This window comes from Xenia sp. Carnegie-2017, unplaced genomic scaffold (assembly GCF_021976095.1).
Source record: "Xenia sp. Carnegie-2017 unplaced genomic scaffold, XeniaSp_v1 HiC_scaffold_16, whole genome shotgun sequence".
In the NCBI taxonomy this organism is placed as follows: domain Eukaryota; kingdom Metazoa; phylum Cnidaria; class Anthozoa; order Malacalcyonacea; family Xeniidae; genus Xenia; species Xenia sp. Carnegie-2017.
Window position 1 is genome coordinate 13,583,936 of NW_025813469.1, and position 18,997 is coordinate 13,602,932.

At 28.4% G+C, this 18,997-nt stretch overlaps 1 long non-coding RNA gene across 1 annotated transcript; it reads right to left on the minus strand.

The window, feature by feature from the left end:
- Positions 1 to 573: 573 nt before the first annotated feature.
- Positions 574 to 17,732, minus strand: LOC124436721. Its single transcript, XR_006945454.1, has 2 exons — positions 17,572 to 17,732; positions 574 to 692 (listed from the first exon to the last, which is right to left on the minus strand). It is a non-coding gene; the product is annotated as an uncharacterized LOC124436721 (long non-coding RNA).
- Positions 17,733 to 18,997: the final 1,265 nt, after the last annotated feature.

The window sequence follows — 18,997 nt, forward strand, 5'->3', positions numbered from 1 at the left end:
AACCAAACTCACCAAACAAAGGCATTCTGATTCGTGAATTGTGTTTGTGGTGTCATGTCTCTCCTTAATTATGCTTTGTCACCCCCTCCCTCGTTTGAAGAAATTCCCGCTTCCAGTACACGTTCTTCTTTGGAATGTGATGGATGTGAATAAGTTAAAATGAAAACAACATGGCGCGCGTCATGTAAAATTTGCGTCGTATACTACCATATTTATAATAAGCTTTTAAAAATGTTTTGAAAATTTTTGCCATTTCTACACATCAAAACTTCCTAAGATTTATTTTTATCTTTATCGTTCACACATTAGAGGCCATGCCAGCAAGAAAGGTGAGAAAATATTTCATATTAATCGTGTCTTAGTCACTCACTGTGAGTGAGTGTAACAGTGTCGTTTTTCAGTTTTTGCAATATGACTCACAATTTTTCCTCTGTGTGTGTGTTTAATTAACACAAATGAATGTCCATTGCATTTTTGACTATCGTGTTTCGCTTTCATCAGGCAATAAAAAGAAGATCGTGGCCGTATCATTTGACAGCAATGTTGCTGAAGGCTTTGTTGATGTCGAAAAACTCGTTCACTTACACACTCCCTCATTCCCTCACACACTCTCTTATTCACTTACACACTACCTCATTCATTCATGCACTCCCTCGTTCACTTAGACACTCTCTCGTTCACTTACACACTCCCTCATTCCCTCACGCACTCCCTCGTTCACTCAGTGTAGTATAGTACATGGGGGTTCTAGCGCACGAAAAGTGCGCTATATCCCCCCATGTACTATACTACATATAACCTTGGGTAAAAACTATCTTTAGAAATCAAGTGTTAAGAAAGCATCGTTTCGGAGGCGATCCGGCAGCGCAAATTTTAGCGTAGCTAAAATTGAGCAGGGGGATGGGATCGCCGAGAATTCATGCGAGCCTGGTGGGTAAAAAATTCTAGCTTTAGCTAGAATTTTCGGCTCGCCCCGTTTTGTCCGAAGGACGACAGAGGCTTAAGAAATGCTCTTTAAAAACTATCTTTAGAAATCAAGTGTTAATAATCAAGTGTTATTAAAATATCAGTAGCGGCGCGCGTGTCTTAGTGCATGTTTTTAACAATGGTTGTTTAATGTAGATAGCACATTTCATCAGCGCATGTATAATAATACAATGTTGTACAAAATATGGAATCTATATGTTTTTTTAATTTGTCTGTCAAGCGAGTGTCATATAATTTTTGTTAAAATTGTTTTTAATAATTGTTTCAGGATTTTGAATTTTTTTGTATATCGCTTTTGTATTAATTACTTATTACAAACAGTTTATTCTTCACCTTCATCTTTAGGCTTAGCTTGATAATTATCTTTAATAAATTTTTTTAATTTTTCGATTTCATCATTTACAGATTTTTTAGTTGCTAGAATATTATCTTCTATAGTAGCAGCAAAATTTGATGAATAACCATTATATATCATAGATAATGTAGATTGATTGTGTGAAATAACTTGTATTTTAGTTAATCCATTAAATGCTGCCAGCCATTTTCTTTTCCATTCATTATAATCAATTGAAGCTGAAGATTTTTTTGGGTAAATAATAATAGAAATATTGTTTATATTATCATCAACACAGTAAACGTAATATAAATCTAGTAGTGCAGCAGCTATCTTTTTTTCATTATCATTTGTTATTTTAATGATAAATTTTTTATTAATCTTATCTACCATAATATCTAATTGAATTGTTTTAGATTTATCAAATGTATTTATAAATAGAAGTGTAAATTCAATAAATTTAATATTGTTAAAAATAATATTTATAATATCTTGTATACCACTAACATTTGAGTTGTAATTTAATTGATTACTATGGTGTACAATTTTACTTTTTACTATATCATCTATTTGAGTTTTAGTATAGTGGTCATTAAATTTATTATCAACTTGAGTTTTATTATAATAGTTATTTAAATTAGAAGTCAAAGCATACTTACCATCAGCTTGTGTTTTAGTATAGTAGTCATTAAATTTACCATCAGTTTGAGTTTTATTATAATAGTTATTTAAATTAGAAGTCAAAGCATACTTACCATCAGCTTGTGTTTTAGTATAGTAGTCATTAAATTTACCATCAGCTTGAGTTTTAGTATAATATTGATTTAAATTAGAAGTCAAAACATACTTACCATCAGATTGTGTTTTAGTATAGTAGTTATTAAATTTACCATCAGCTTGTGTTTTAGTATAATAGTGGTCATTAAATTTATTATCAACTTGAGTTTTATTATAGTAATCATTAAATTTACCATCAGCTTGTGTTTTAGTATAGTAGTTAGTTAAATTAGAATTTAAAGCATACTTACCATCTGTTTCAATCTTTGTGTAATATTTGTTTAAATTAGAACTTAAAGCATACTTACCATTTGTTTCATTCTTTGTATAATAGTTGGCTAATCTTGAAACAAAAACATATTTATTATCAGCTTGTATTTTAGTATAATATTTTAGTAAATTAGAAATTAAAGCATACTTACCATCAGCTTGTGTTTTAGTATAGTAGTCATTAAATTTACCATCAGCTTGAGTTTTAGTATAATAATTATTTGATAGATGCGTTTTATCTACAGATCCTTGTATATTTACATTAATATCTGTCTGTGTATCATGTCCATAAAATAAGCTCATTTATATTATTCCTCAGATTTTATATCTGGTTTATTTTTATGTTCGTAAACATGTCTACCTGTTATTATAAAACCACTTAAAAAACCTAAAAATGGTAATATTGGTGATATTTTTTCTACTAAACTGTACACATCTCGTTTTAAAAGGTCGTCTGATTTAAGCTGGTTTGTTAATTCTTTAGGATCTTCAATAGCATCAAACCCTTTTAATATATCTGAAAATTTTGATATAACTAAATCTGTTAAAAACTCATTAGCTTTTTGTAATCGTTTTTTCTCATATTCAATGTATAATTTATCAATAATTTTTTGACTACATTTTTTAATGTAAGCAACTGACTTGTCTAAATCACCATCTTCAGCTAGTTTAAGTAGTTTATCTCTTTTATTAAAACCCTCTTGCGGTTTATCTTGTATATTATCATCACATACAGCATCTTTGATAGTATCATTTGCGGAATCAATCTCATTAATTATATCATCAATTTTTTCAGGCTCTTTACGCTTTGGCATATATGTATTAACACATGTTTTATTGCGGAATAACTATTTTCCATTGGTATGGATATATGAGTTGAATAAATAGATAAGCAAATTTATTATTTTTCAATTTTTTGGTTATTTCTTCTATATCATCTTTCTGAAAACCATAAAGATAATCATCAAATATTGTTTTCATGTCATTGCGGTTTGGATTATAAAATGTAACTAAATAACTTATATTTTCGCGATAAGGTTTAGAAATACTAGTCAATTGCTGTGTAATCACAATAGTAGAAAGCCCATAATGGCGAGCACTGTACCCTAATCTTACTAATTCTGATGTTCTATTTTTAACATCTAAACCACTAGCACAATCATCAAGTATAATAAGACTATTTGTACCTGTATATACATCACTAACATATTTTAAAACAATATCTACCTGATCTTGGTCACATTCTACTTTAATTAAATCATTATCGTTAAAATATAACCATTCTTGATAGGTTTTATTATATGATAAAGTCGGGCATATTAAAATAATATAATCAAAATGCCTATGAAAGTTTTTTTCTAACATTCTGAGGAGATAATGACTTTTACCACAAGCAGTCATACCTAAAATAATCATATTAAAGGGTGTGTTCATTTATATATTACTGGTTATTCTAATATTGAATACTTTGTAAATCATTATTAACAAATTGAACAAGAGCATCACTAATAACATAGATGTAGCAGTTTAAATCTTTTGTATATGCTCTTTTTTTAATTTCAAGCAAAATACCATTTTGAGTATTAATGATTTTTTTACCGTTACCAGCAATATTGTTTTCTTGAAAGGTGCGTAGATCGATAACTAATGAAAATTTATCCTTATAGAATTTTTCAATTGTCATGAAGCAATCTATTGGGTTAGTTTTATCAAAAAACTGTTTTGCTTCTTCATAAAATACTTTTTTATCCATGCCTTGAGCGAAAATACAATTTGGTAAACCTTCAATAGTGATTTTAACTGAATCGATATTTGGATATATAAAATTTTCACTATCACTAACTGAATTTTCTGTGAATAGTAGTACAATACCTTTCATGCTTTTTCGAGGAACATTTACGTTAACATTATGTAATGTACTTGACTTATCCCATTTTTCCTTTTTTAAGAGTGTTATATGATGATAAAATAGGCTTCTACCTATAGAATATAGATTTGTTATCTCATCTGCAATTTCTTGATTTTCAATAGTTTCATATTCTAGCTGAATATTTTCTAATTGATAATCACCGATACTTTGACCACTTTGAGGAATAAGTATTTGATTACTTGGTGGTAATGTTATTATGTATTGAAAGTTATTATTCATATTGAATGGGCAATAGAGACCATGATCTTTAAGAATAGTATCAATATTAATTTTTTGCCTTGTACTATAAATATCATACATTAATTTATCTGACACTTTTTGGGCATCTCCACTTGTTGAACCACTATCATCTTTAGAAATAAGTTTTCTTAAATTTTCGTTAGCTATTCCATATTCAATAAGGCTTTGTCGATCACTTTTAGGCAACCACAGGTCTTTGTATATACTTATAATATTATTTTCACAACAATCGTAAAGAGTCTCTCCTGAAATTTTAATTTGCAGTCGATGCTGTAAAATCTTACTGAGATTATTTAGAAAGTGACTTTTTGTATTACTGATTTTAAGATCAAATGATAGATTAAGTGACCCAGGTACTAAGCAACTATTTGCTTTCAATTTGGGCATATTAATATAGATTTGTTCATTAGGTTTAACACTATTAGGATTAAAGGTTATACTATAAAAAGTACGGGTACCTTTAATTTTTGCCATATTAATTCTTTTAAAATTAGGTAAAAGCTCTTCTTGTAATCTGTTCATATATATATTAAAACATATTTTATTTTCTTCTTTGTTTATACTGGTCATATATTAACAAAGCAGCAGCAATAGCTAAAATCCATAGATTAGAAGCTACCCATGCTAGACCTTTAGCTCCCCATGATATAGCCTGAGAGATAATATTCAATAATGGTCCTAATACTGGCCATAATTTTTTTACTATATTTGCTACAGCCTTAGAAAATTTACTAGTAGCTTGAGCACCTTGCAGGATTGCTTTTCTAGCTCCTATGATAATGGTTGTAATTATCGATCCAATAGATATAGCTAAAGCTGATATTACTGGTATGTTTTCTTTAACCCATTCTTTAAACCTCTTTAATCTAGTAATGTCTTCTTCCTGTTCCTCTCGTACATCCTCTTTTTCTAATTGCTCTTCTTCTTCTCTAATTATAGTTTCTAATTCTTCGGCTCTTTCGTGTAAATTAGTTAATTCATCAATATTGTTTTCAACACCATTTTCATTTTCATTTTCTATTTCATTTATTCTAACTTGAGTTTTGTTTAGCTCTTCAGCAAAGTGATTTATTTGTGCTTTTATGAATTGCGGGCGTGTTCTTTTATCAATAGTTCCAGAGGGGGTTATTACCCCTATATGTTCTCTAAGTTCTTGATTAGTTATTTGATTGAAATTATCTGTATATTGATTATTTAAATCAACCATAGGCATACTCTCTTCAGTTTTTATAAATTCCTTTTGTAAATTAATAATTCTGTTAATTTCGTCTTTAAATTGTTTAACAACTTCTTTAACACTTTCTGATTTATTGTATTGTAATATACCATTCCTATTACGTGTTAAAACAATTCTTTCAACACCTCGCTGATTTCTTGTATTTAATGGTTTGTAAGTAATATTATTTATATTAGTTTTACCTAAATTTAATCTAAATTTTAAACCTTCAGAAGCTGCCATACCTTTTAGGTTATTAAATTTAAACTCTTGTCTATAATTTTTTGTAATGAACTGTTCAACAGCAAAAGAAACTTCATTTTCAGGCCTAGTAATATTTGTATAAACAGGAGTTGAAATAGGGACATTAGGAAGAGTATTAGGTATTGTTATTGTTATACCATCATTATCAGTAATAAATAATTTATCATCATTATCATTAATAAATGATGTTTCAGCAATATCTTCATTATCATCGTTATTATCTTCTTGTTTATTATCTTCTAATTCAATATATTCAAAACCTCCTTCTGCCATTATATAGATTACTCTATATTTTGTATTTCATTTTCAAAAATCCAGCTGTTATGTTTATTATCATAACCTGACCATTTAACTAAAACCATCTTTTTACCTTTAACTTTCTTACGTTTTAATATTTTTTCAACTCTATAAACATCATCTTTCTTATCCACAACTGATAGTTCTTCTTCATAAAATTTACCAATTATAGGCTCTCCTTCTGTATCCTCTATCTCATATAAATTAGGGTCTCCTCTAATAACTTTAATCACATTAAACAACTCTTCTGTAAAATTTGCTTCATAGCCTTTTGTAAATATAGATTTATACTTTGATATTCTAACCATATGACCAATTTTAATCTTAGGTAATGGTAAATCAGCATTTTCATAACCGTATAATGTATTCCATACTTCATCTTCATTATGTTTATTAACATCTTTAGGCTTCATTAAGATTGTACTGTGTTTTGTATTGTTATAATTATATACTAAATCATCTAATATATCAATCCATTTATATGTTCCTTTACTGTAAAAATATTTCCACATAGATGTTTTAAGCGTTCTGTTGAATCGTTCGACAATCGCAGCCTTTTTAACATTTTTAGTAGAAAAGTACTTAATTTCATGTTTCTCTAATAATGATTTAACACCTACATTATAAAATTCTTTACCATCATCAAATTGAGCTAGTTTCGGGTAATTATTAAATCTATCTTTAAATTGACTTAATAGTTTTGCAACAGCTTTTGTCATATTATTTGTGTCTTTTCTATAAACAGGAATAGCAAATGCATATCTACTTAATATTTCAATAGCTGTTAATATCCAATAATAACCATTGTTTTTATACTTATAGGAACCCATATCAACTAAATCCATTTGTATTTGTTCACCGAGATAGTTTACCCTTGTTTGTCTGAATTTATGTCTCCTAATGATAGGTTTATATCTAGTATATGTGTCTTGAGATCTTAACCATTCTTTAACCTGTTTTCTATTAATATTTATACCTTCTTCTAATGCTTTCTGATACAACCGTTCTGATGATTGATACCCTGTTTTAGGATTATAATAAATATCTCTTAAACTTTGCTCAATTTTAATGTCTTCATCCATTTAACTTACTCAAGATAACATTCCAGTAGAACACTACCTACATTAACAGGATTACCATCTTGATCTAATATATTAAATATTAGCTCGTTAAAGGCTCCTTTTATAATTGTAACTTTAGATTCAATATCATTGTATTCGTAAACAGTACCATATAACGACTGTATTGTTATCACTGGTAATGTTAAAGCTATATTACTTTTTTTTCCTTCAGGGTTATAATTATAACTTGAATTTACAATATTAGAAGAAATTTGAATATAGTTTAATCCCATGTTTATATCTACTTTTGAAACACCACTTTTTACATCATTTCTTTTAAAAGTTTTTATAGTATTATTAAAACCTAACATTTTAATAAGAGTATCAGACAATACTAATATTTCATCACTATTATTAGTTATTTTACAAGTTCCTTTGTTTTCTATCATCTCAAGCTTTATGTCATAAGACTCAAGAAATGTTTTAAGCATCTTAAAAGTCCAGTATCCAGCATCTATATTATATTTAATAGGTCCTAATGTAAAAGCTAAAGTATTATCTATTTTAATATTTTTATATTCCCAATACACATAAGCTTTCTTGATATATAAATATGAATAGTTAGTTGTTACTATACTTTCTTGTAAGTCAATTTTTTTACGATCTCCGTCTATAAAAACAGTGAACTTCATATATAACATAGCTTATATTATATGTCAGACAAGCAAATAGAAGAAAATGCTATAAAATTAGGCGATGATGATTTAAAAAATGTATCAACATGGCCAAAAATATATTTAGAAACAACTAAAACGCCTTCGTTTTCAAATCTAATAGCAGCTGTTAATGGAGATGAAGGTCATTATAAGGATTTTTTCGATAAATCAATTCATAGGTGGAATGCAAAATTTATTGTAAAACCTACATTTCAAAGGCCGGTAAATGTTGATATCTGTAATTTAAGATTGTATGTCACAGAGAATGATTATTTTATGAGTAGTTTACCACCTATAACAGCCACATGGTCAAGTGAAATTAAAAGTAAAAAAGAACAACCTACTGGTATAAGATACAATATTAAAAATCATTTAAATTATAAACAAGAAGCATACTATGCTATGATTTGTGGATGTTATGTGGCTTCGTTTCTATCTGGTATTGGGCTTAATCATTTAAATTTTGATAAAAGCAGAATTATACAAAGCCTTGTTAAATACCATTTATATTATCAGATTAAAAAATTTATAAAGCACCCATCGTTATTAGATAAATATGACTTTACGGAATTGAAAAAGCATATACCTTATAAAGGTATTTTAAAATTTGATAAAAACAATGATGGGTATTATGTTAATTTTCAATATTCCACTACTGATTATCGTAGCTTCATTGCATATCATTCAGAAGGTATTACATTAGTCGGAAAAATTCTTTTACAAGAGTCTATTGAAAGCTTTGTTTATACAATTCTAGGCAGCCAAGCCAATACAAGATGGTCAATAGTTAATCATGGAGCTAAAAGCCTGCAAACTCAAAACGTTTTTAGGAAATTATTAGAGGATACTATAGTACAGAATGATACGACTGTATTTATATCTAACATGAGGAAAGCTATAAAAGACACAAATGTTGTTCTAAATATGGCAATAAGCCCTGGTATGATTTTAATACCCAGCCGTTTGATTATATTAAATAAAAAGATTGATGGGTATAATAATATTTTAACATTAGCTAATAAAAATATGCAATTCGGGGTTAATTCTAAAATAAATTATTATGGAGTTAAAACGGAAGAACCGAAAAAAGTACATCAAGATACACCCTCACAACACTTAGATACTCTAGATGAAGTTCCTAAAAAACCAGTAGTACATAAACATACAAAAATGATAGTAAATAATCCCCATCAAACAGATATGATTGCTTTACTCAGTATATCAACGCTATCATCATTCATATTAATTAAATACGTCTTATAATATAATATGGAAAAAGTAATAAATTTTAATCATATTTCGAGTGAGTTGAGTAAAGAGGAATATGAAAAGCTTAAAAAGTTATATTTGTACTATCACAAGATGTATACCTGTTATAAATGGAAGTATAATAAATTAAAGAAAATTAGACTGTCATTAAACATGGGAAGTATTTTTCTAGTCTCAACTGGTGGTATTTTTGGTAGCTTAACCCTGAACCCGATAGTTATATCCACTCTAAGTGGTCTAGGTGTTTTAGTTCAAGGTTATATAGTTAAGAGTAAAATTAATAATAACTTAGAAATGTGCAAATTTGCATATACATCATATGAAAAAATACTTATGGATATAAGATCTTATTTAAGAGGATTACCTTATGATGAAGTGATATTTCTATCAGACGTAAAAGTTATAGATGATATTATAATAGACAATTGTACTACTATAGATGGTATGGTTAGTAAATATAATAAAAAATATAAAGATCTGTGAGTTATCTATGAGTTATCTATAAGATTATCTGATAGTTATCTGTGAATAAAATCTACATTATTATATAACATGTCTGAAGAAAACCTAAAAATAACTACAGTTAAGAAAGAGAAAGATCCTGTTCGAGTCGAAGCTGGTAAAAGATTAGCTGCTATATCTAAAATTGCTAAAGAAAAAAAGATGCGAGATAGGATTGAATTAGAAAATAAAAAGAAAATTGAAAACAATAGCTGGAATATTAATTACGGATTCTTATTTGGAGTAGTTGGAGTGATAACTGCTATTGCTAGCCTATATTATACACGGAAAAATGATAAAAGGCAGGAAAAATTAACAAACGATAAAGCAAAAGAAGAAACAACTAGTGAAAAACATGTTTTGATACAAAAAAATAAACAATATAATTTAGACTCATTTGAATAAAATATTTCCTATTATATATGAGTAATACTATGAATAAGAAACAATTTATGAATGAAGCTTTTGATTCAATACTTGTGACAACAACTGCTGTAGGTCTGTCTATGATTTCTAGAAAACTACTAGGTCAAAAATTAACAGACACAAACAGTATCAAAGATTTTGCAAAACTAGCTATTGCTATTACATCATCAACAATACTAGTTAAATATGCTCAAGACAAAAAATGGGTCCCTGAAAATCCATTTAAATCTGTATAAATATATATGACAAGTGTTATTACTAGTGGATTTACCACAGCTTTTGGAGCTGTTGTTAATGGCCTAGGATTTAGTCTAGCAGGCTGGATATTTCATAAACTTGATAAAAACGGTTATGAAGAGGAAATTAAAAGACACAATAAGGCTTTAGAGGACTTATCTAAGGCTAAAGAGGCGTTCTATGAAAATGAAGTCAAGCAGCATGATAAAATTCAACAACTAAGACAAGAACTTCAATATGCTGATGATGATATAGAACTTACGAACAAAGCTTTAGATGCGCTTAGAAAAGTACAAACAATACAATACAACGGTCTAACATTTCATAGAGAACCACAGTTAAATGACTTTTATAAACCATCTAAGAATATGAAAAATTATCAATCTGGTACAATGGTTGTGCTTGGTATTATATCTGGATATTTATTATATAAAATTACTTAAAAAATAAAATATATAGTATTAGTATATATGTGTAATAAAGTTATTCATAAAGAGTTAGAAGAGTTTTTTGGTTATGTAAATTGTTGTTTTTGTGATAAAAAGATATGTGATAATTATATTAATAGATCTGTTAAGACATACTTATGTTGCAAAAATCAAGAAATTATTTCAGATAATAATAAAATGAATGTTTGTATACACTGCGGTACTGTTCACATGTACATAAATCATTTTGTTAATGAATGGATACCAGAAATTTGGAAAAATCAACGATCAATACACTCGAGAAGAAAATGGTTTTATAATAAAATTAGATTGTGTGTACCTTTTGAATAAGTTGAGATGATTACAAATGATTTTATAAAGGTTGTTGGGACAATGATTAAACATAAGTTGATACAGAAAAAGAATATTAGCATGTATAACTATTATATAATACGTTTAGCTAGTAGAAGGGGTATAGCATTAAAACACCCTGTTAAAGATATGAAAAATAGTAAGACAAAGAAGATTTTTGATGATAGATTATTTGGTGAAGTATATAAAATCCTTGAGTGGGATAAAGATATTGCCTGTACTTATTATAAAAATTGGATAAAGTCAAAGAAATAAAAAATTTACTATTATATATGAATCTTAAAGTTTTATTAAAAAGGATCAGAGATTTTATTTTATGTTGTAAAAAAACTAGTTCTAATATAGAAGGCGTTTTGAAGGATTTTGAAAAAACATTGTATAAAACAAAAGATAATTTAAACGCACCTTAAAAAAAAAATAATATATATAGTATAGTATATATGTGTTCAGATAACCTAATAAGAGGAAGGCCACGAATTTATACTAAAGAACAAATAAAACAACATAGGACATTATATATGCTATCGAAACCATGGCATTGTGATTTATGTAATAAAACATATAGTTTAGCATATAAAACTTTACATCTTAAAACTAGAAAACATTTAATAAATTCAAAAAATTAAAAATAATATAGTTTTTACAAAAATTTAAGTGCGTTTAACAAAAAAAAAATTTAAATATATAGTAATTATATATGATAGAAAATAGAAAAAACTTAAAAGACTTAAAAACAAAAGATGATATTAATAACATTGAAATTTTATCTGTTGTATATTTTGGTTGTTTATGGGATTTTAAATCTGTTTATAATAAATTATTTTATAAAATTAAAAAATTTATATACATTGATGGATTACCTAATAGAAAAGAAGATATTCCTACAACGTGTTCTAATTATAAAAAAGTAAAAAATTTATCAACATTTATAAAAACATTAAGAAAAAAAGCAGAACAACGACAATTAAAATTAGTTGAGCATTATCCACATTTAAATTTATTAATATTTAAAACTGATCCTTATTTACCCCAACAAAAAGAAATTCATTACTATTATAATACATTAGTAACTGATAGTTTAGAAAACAAACAAATTAGAGAAAAATTAAACAAAGTAATTTGGGTATATGAAAAAGGATTTACACCTTATGAATCTGGTTTAAAACCTGGAATGTTACCAAATGTAATAAACACACAAGCTGAATTAAAAAAATATTTACAAAATATTTAAAAAACACTCAAAAGTTAAATAGATTAATTTAATTATTTTTTATAAAAAGTTTTAACTATAGATTTATTTCTATAATTAAAATTAGTGCGTTTAAAAAAATAAAAAATAAAATATATAGTATATATATGAGTAGAGATTATTTAAATCGAAAGGTACTTAAAGACAAACCTATTTTATATAGTATGCTAAATATTAATAGAGATGAACTTCAAAATTTAACTAAAGACGATTTAATCAATATAATATTAAATAAAAAGCCTAGGGATGAAGTTAATAATACTTCAATTTCCAAACCAGTACAAAAAGTACTATCACAATCCAATATCAAAAAAATGAATGTAAAACAGTTAAAAATTATTGCTAAAGAAAATAAGGTTAAAGGTTATTATAAACTTAGAAAAAACGAATTAATCAAAAAAATGAATGTAAAACAGTTAAAAATTATTGCTAAAGAAAACAAGGTTAAAGGTTATTATAAACTTAGAAAAAACGAATTAATCAAAGTATTAACACCAGTCCCCAAACCAAGAAAGAGTGTTAAAGATATGGTTAAAGAGTATGAGAATAAAAATAAGAAACCGATACCAACACAAAGAGTTAAAATAAGAGAAACAAACAATGCTCTTAAAGGATTTACTAAATCATATGAAATAAGTATTATGAGCTATAAAGATCCTTTAAAACAATTACAGAATACTAGAAAATATCTTACATATTATATTAAAGAAATATTAACAACAATGAAAGGATTAAAATTTATTGAAACGCTTAAGGTAACATTTGAAAAATTTGAAATAAAAGATGGTGGTACAGCTGGTTTTTTAACAAAAGTTGCTTATTTTAACAGTCAAGCTTTAACAATTACAAATAATAAAAATATTACTGAATCACTACAAATTTCAAAACAAAATATATTAAACAAGATTGATAAATTTACACAAGAAGGTTCTGGATGGGTTATTCGCTCTATAGATAATCATTATCTTAATGTTGTTAAATACAAGCCATTACAAGGGTCTTCATACATTAATTTACCTCAAGAACTTAAAAACCCTAATAAAGGTTTGATAAATATCAAAAACCATGATAATGAATGTTTTAGGTGGTGTCATATTAGGCATATTAACCCACAAAATAAAGACCCACAAAGAATAAAAAAATCTGATAAGCAATATATTGAAAAGCTTAATTATGAAGGGGTTGATTTTCCAGTGACTGTTAAACATTATAATAAAATCGAAAAGCAAAACAAAATTAACATTAATGTCTTCGGTTATGAAGATAAACAACCATATCCATTATTCATATCAAAAGAACAATTTGAAGACCATATAGAACTACTATTGATAACTGATAATGAAAACAAACATTATGTATTAATAAAAGATTTTAATAAATTTATGTACAATCAAACAAAGCATAAAGAAAGAAAACACTTTTGTATGCGTTGTCTCCAATGTTTTAGTTCTGAAAAAATATTAAATAACCATATAGAAAACTGTATATTAATAAATGGTATACAATCAATAAGAATGCCTGATAAAAATAATAACATATTGAAATTCAACAACTATCATAAGCAACAACCAGTACCATTTGTCATATATGCTGACTTTGAGGCTATTACAGAAAAGATATCTGGTTGTAATCAGAATAATGGTAAATCATATACAGAAGCCTATCAGAAACATACTGACTGTGGTTATGGATACAAAATTATTTGTTGTTATGATGATAAATTCACAAAACCAATTCAACTATATAGAGGTGAAAAGGCTGTTTACAAATTTATGGAAGCTATGTTAAAAGAAGTTAAATATTGTAAAAATATTATGAAAACCCACTTTAATAAACCATTAAAAATGACCTCTGATGATGAAAAAGAATTTGAAAAAGCTGATGAATGTCATATCTGTAACAAAAAATATACTAACAAAGATATTCGAGTTCGAGACCATTGTCATATCACTGGAAGATACAGAGGGTCGGCTCATCAAGATTGTAATTTAAAACTTAGAATAGACCCTGATAAATTAAAGATCCCAGTAATATTTCACAATCTGCGTGGGTATGACAGCCATTTTATTATGCAAGAAATCGGAGCTATTGTTAATAAGCATACATACAAAAACAAAAAAGGTGAAGAAACACAGATGAATATAAATGCTATACCAAATAATATGGAAAAATATATGGCTTTCATGTTAGGTAACCATTTAACATTTCTTGATAGTTTTCAATTTATGAGCTCTAGTCTTGATAAGCTTGTTAATAACCTACCTAAAGAATCATTTAAATATACCTCTAATCAGTTTAAAGATGAAAAACTTAATTTAATGACAAAAAAAGGTATATACCCATATGATTATATGGATAGCTTTGAAAAGTTTGATGAGGGTTGCCTTCAAAAGACTTTTATAGTATTCTTACTAATGAAAATATCTCAGATGATTCTTATAACCATGCACAAAAAGTGTGGAATACATTCAATCTCAAAAACATGGGTGATTATCACGACCTGTATCTAAAATCTGATGTTTTGTTATTATCTGATGTATTTGAAAACTTTAGGAAAACATGCTTAGAATACTATAATTTAGACCCATGCCACTATTTTACTAGTCCTGGTCTTTCATGGGATGCTATGTTGAAGATGACAGATATTAAATTAGAACTAATGACTGATATTGACATGTTTCAATTCATCGAAAAAGGTATGAAAGGAGGTGTTTCTTATATTTCTAACCGATATGGTAAGGCAAATAACAAGTATATGAAAACATTTGATAAGAATAAACCCTCAAAATATATAATGTATCTTGACTTTAATAATTTATATGGATGGGCTATGTCACAATACTTACCTACTGGTGGTTTCAAATGGTTAACTGAGAAACAGATTAACAACATAAACCTTGCTAAATATCAAGTAGATAATAAAAAAGGTTTAATTTTAGAAGTTGATTTAGAATACCCTGAAGAACTACATGATTTACATAACGATTATCCTGTTGCACCAGAAAAAGTTAAAGTAACTAGTGATATGTTGTCAAAATATTGTAAGACAATTGCTTCTAATTATAATATATCAATAGGTTTAGTTTCTTATTCCCACTTTAGGAAATAAAGATAAGTATGTGCTACATTATAGAAATCTTCAATTATACTTAGATCTTGGGTTAAAATTAACTAAAGTCCACCGAGTACTTGAATTTAATCAATCTCCATGGTTGAAAAAATACATAGACTTTAATACTCAAAAAAGAACTAATGCAAAAAATCCTTTTGAAAAAGACTTCTTCAAACTCATGAATAATTCAGTATTCGGTAAAACGATGGAGAACCTTCGTAAACGAGTAGATGTTAGACTAGTAACTAATAAAGATAAATTATTAAAATTAGTTTCAAAACCTACTTATGTAAGTAGTAAAATCTTCAATGAGAACCTTGTGGCTGTACATAAGATCAAAGAAACACTAACCCTTAACAGGCCGGCATATGTGGGAATGTGTATCTTAGATTTATCTAAAGTATTAATGTATGATTTTCATTACAATTATATCAAGAATAAATATGGTGATAAAGCTAAACTTCTTTTCACAGACACAGATAGTCTAACATATGAAATCGAAACTGAAGATGTCTATAAAGATTTTTGGGTTGATAAAGATAAATTTGATACTAGTGATTACCCAGAATACCATAAATATCATGATAAAACTAATAAAAAAGTTATTGGTAAAATGAAAGATGAAGCTGCTGGAATAGTAGTTAAAGAATTTGTTGGTTTAAGAAGTAAGATGTATAGTTATATTAAAGACAATAATAAAGGAGATAAAAAAGCTAAAGGAATTAAGAAAAATATTATTAAAAATAAAATAAAACATGAAGACTATAAACAAACACTATTTGAAAATAAACAAATACATCATACAATGAAAACTATTAGAAGTGTAAACCATCAACTTAGTAGTTATGAAATTAATAAAGTATCACTTAGCTGTTTTGATGATAAACGGTATATATTAGATGATGGTATAACTACTAGAGCTTATGGTCATTATTTAAATGATAATTAAAACTTATTTTAATATACAGTTATAATGTGTAGTAAGCATGTAGCGTGGGCCTCTGTTAGAGTAAAATCATACATACCTGCTCCTCATTTTTGACTACATATCACATAACTGTTTGTAATAAGTAATTAATACAAAAGCGATATACAAAAGAATTCAAAATCCTGAAACAATTATTAAAAACAATTTTAACAAAAATTATATGAAACTCGCTTGACAGACAAATTAAAAAAACATATAGATTCCATATTTTGTACAACATTGTATTATTATACATGCGCTGATGAAATGTGCTATCTACATTAAACAACCATTGTTAAAAACATGCACTAAGACACGCGCGCCGCTACTGATATTTTAATAACACTTGATTATTAACACTTGATTTCTAAAGATAGTTTTTAAAGAGCATTTCTTAAGCCTCTGTCGTCCTTCGGACAAAACGGGGCGAGCCGAAAATTCTAGCTAAAGCTAGAATTTTTTACCCACCAGGCTCGCATGAATTCTCGGCGATCCCATCCCCCTGCTCAATTTTAGCTACGCTAAAATTTGCGCTGCCGGATCGCCTCCGAAACGATGCTTTCTTAACACTATTTTTACCCCTTTGAAACAATGACTTTTTTTTTACGTAGCTTTTTTACATGACCTTTTACTGAGGGACGCCTTTTTAACCATGGTCTTATTTTAAGCTATTATAAAGAAAGTTTTACCATATCATTTCTCCCATTCATTCAGACTCTCCTCACTTCACTCATTCCTCACTCTCCACTTACACACCCATTCATGCACTTTCATTCATTCCACTCCCCATTCCATCATTCACTTCATCCCTCCTTCCCTTCACGATTCCATTCACTCCTCATTTCCCTCACACTCCTCGTTGATCCACTCTCTCATTCATTCCCGTTCACTCATACACTCTCTTATTCTCTCGAACACTTCGTTCACTTAGACACTCTCTTGTTCACTTGCACACTCCCTCATTCCCTCACGGACTTTGTTTCATCGACATTAAGATTGGAAGCATGGTAAACTTATCATTTTTATTCATCACATTGTTTTTGGGTTCATTATATCATACCGATGCATGAAGGAGAGTCTGTAGCAAATATTTTTTGTTGTAAAACTGCTGCCTGTTGCTGCACATAGTGATGTAGATAAAAGGAGAACTATAACATTTATCACGACAAATAAATAAGCCATTAAATCGAACTTAGACGTAATGCTTAATCAAGTTTTTTGATAACATACATGAACAGCAATGCAGAAACGTCTGGAAAGTTTTTTATCAAATAAAGCCTTATTAGAAATTATTGCATCTTTGCATGTCATTTTTAATGCAGTATTGACTGATGATATTCATTTTCTTGAAGTTATGAATCCTCCCTCACTCCTTCATTCTCTTCCGCCGTTCTTTCCCGTGCTCAATCACAAATTCCCATTTTCTTTAGCATAATCCTTCGTTTACTCACACACTTTTCTCTTTCTCCCTTCTCATTCTTTTGTTCATTTACACATTCCCTTGATCATTCATATGCTTAATCCCTTTCTCCGAAACCTTAACGCAATAGTTTGTTTTTCTCAATTGTCACTTTCTTAAGAAAAATCTTTTATTTTCAGCATTTTTTGACAGTATGAACGTATCCTTGAAAAGTTGACGTCATTCAAACTAAAGACGAAAAGTATATTAAGTGAAGATATGATCTTCGCACTTTGTTGGACAATTTAAGCAATTGTCTCTTAAACCTGAAAAAATCAGGTGACTCAACGGGAATCGAACCCATGACCTCTGCGGTGCCGGTGCAGTGCTCTGACCAACTGAGTTATGAAGTCACAGAGTGGTGAGCAGGTCAATTTTTTGTTGGGCTCATGTTTTCTTGTGAAATGAATGTTATATGAATGTTTTATGCAGTGCGGTGTTTGAAATTAAAGAGCTTTTGTTTATTTTTCGTAGTTGACTCTTTCTGTAACGAAGACTTTGAATGACAAATCTATCTTCAGCCCAATAATGAAAGGAATTGACATTGAATTTTACATACCGATGTAAGTACTTTTTAGAATGAGCCTTGACAATATTTTACTCCATGTTTATTCAATTACCTCCACTCCAGTGGCGTAGGTGGTCTGCAGCACCGTAACCAGGCGCTTGGCTTGTTTTGCTTTGAGGTCTTTCATATTTTATAAATTGAATGTAACACGGCGTGCGTGCTCGCGCGGGACGACACGCGCGAACAAAAAATGGGAGAATCGCGTGGGAGCTTCCACACGTAATCGGCTTGTTACAGCCATGCAAATGCGCGATGCCCACGCACGCCATGTGAAGCGCCTGCGTACGAGGCTGGCTGGCCTGCATGAGTGAATGCAA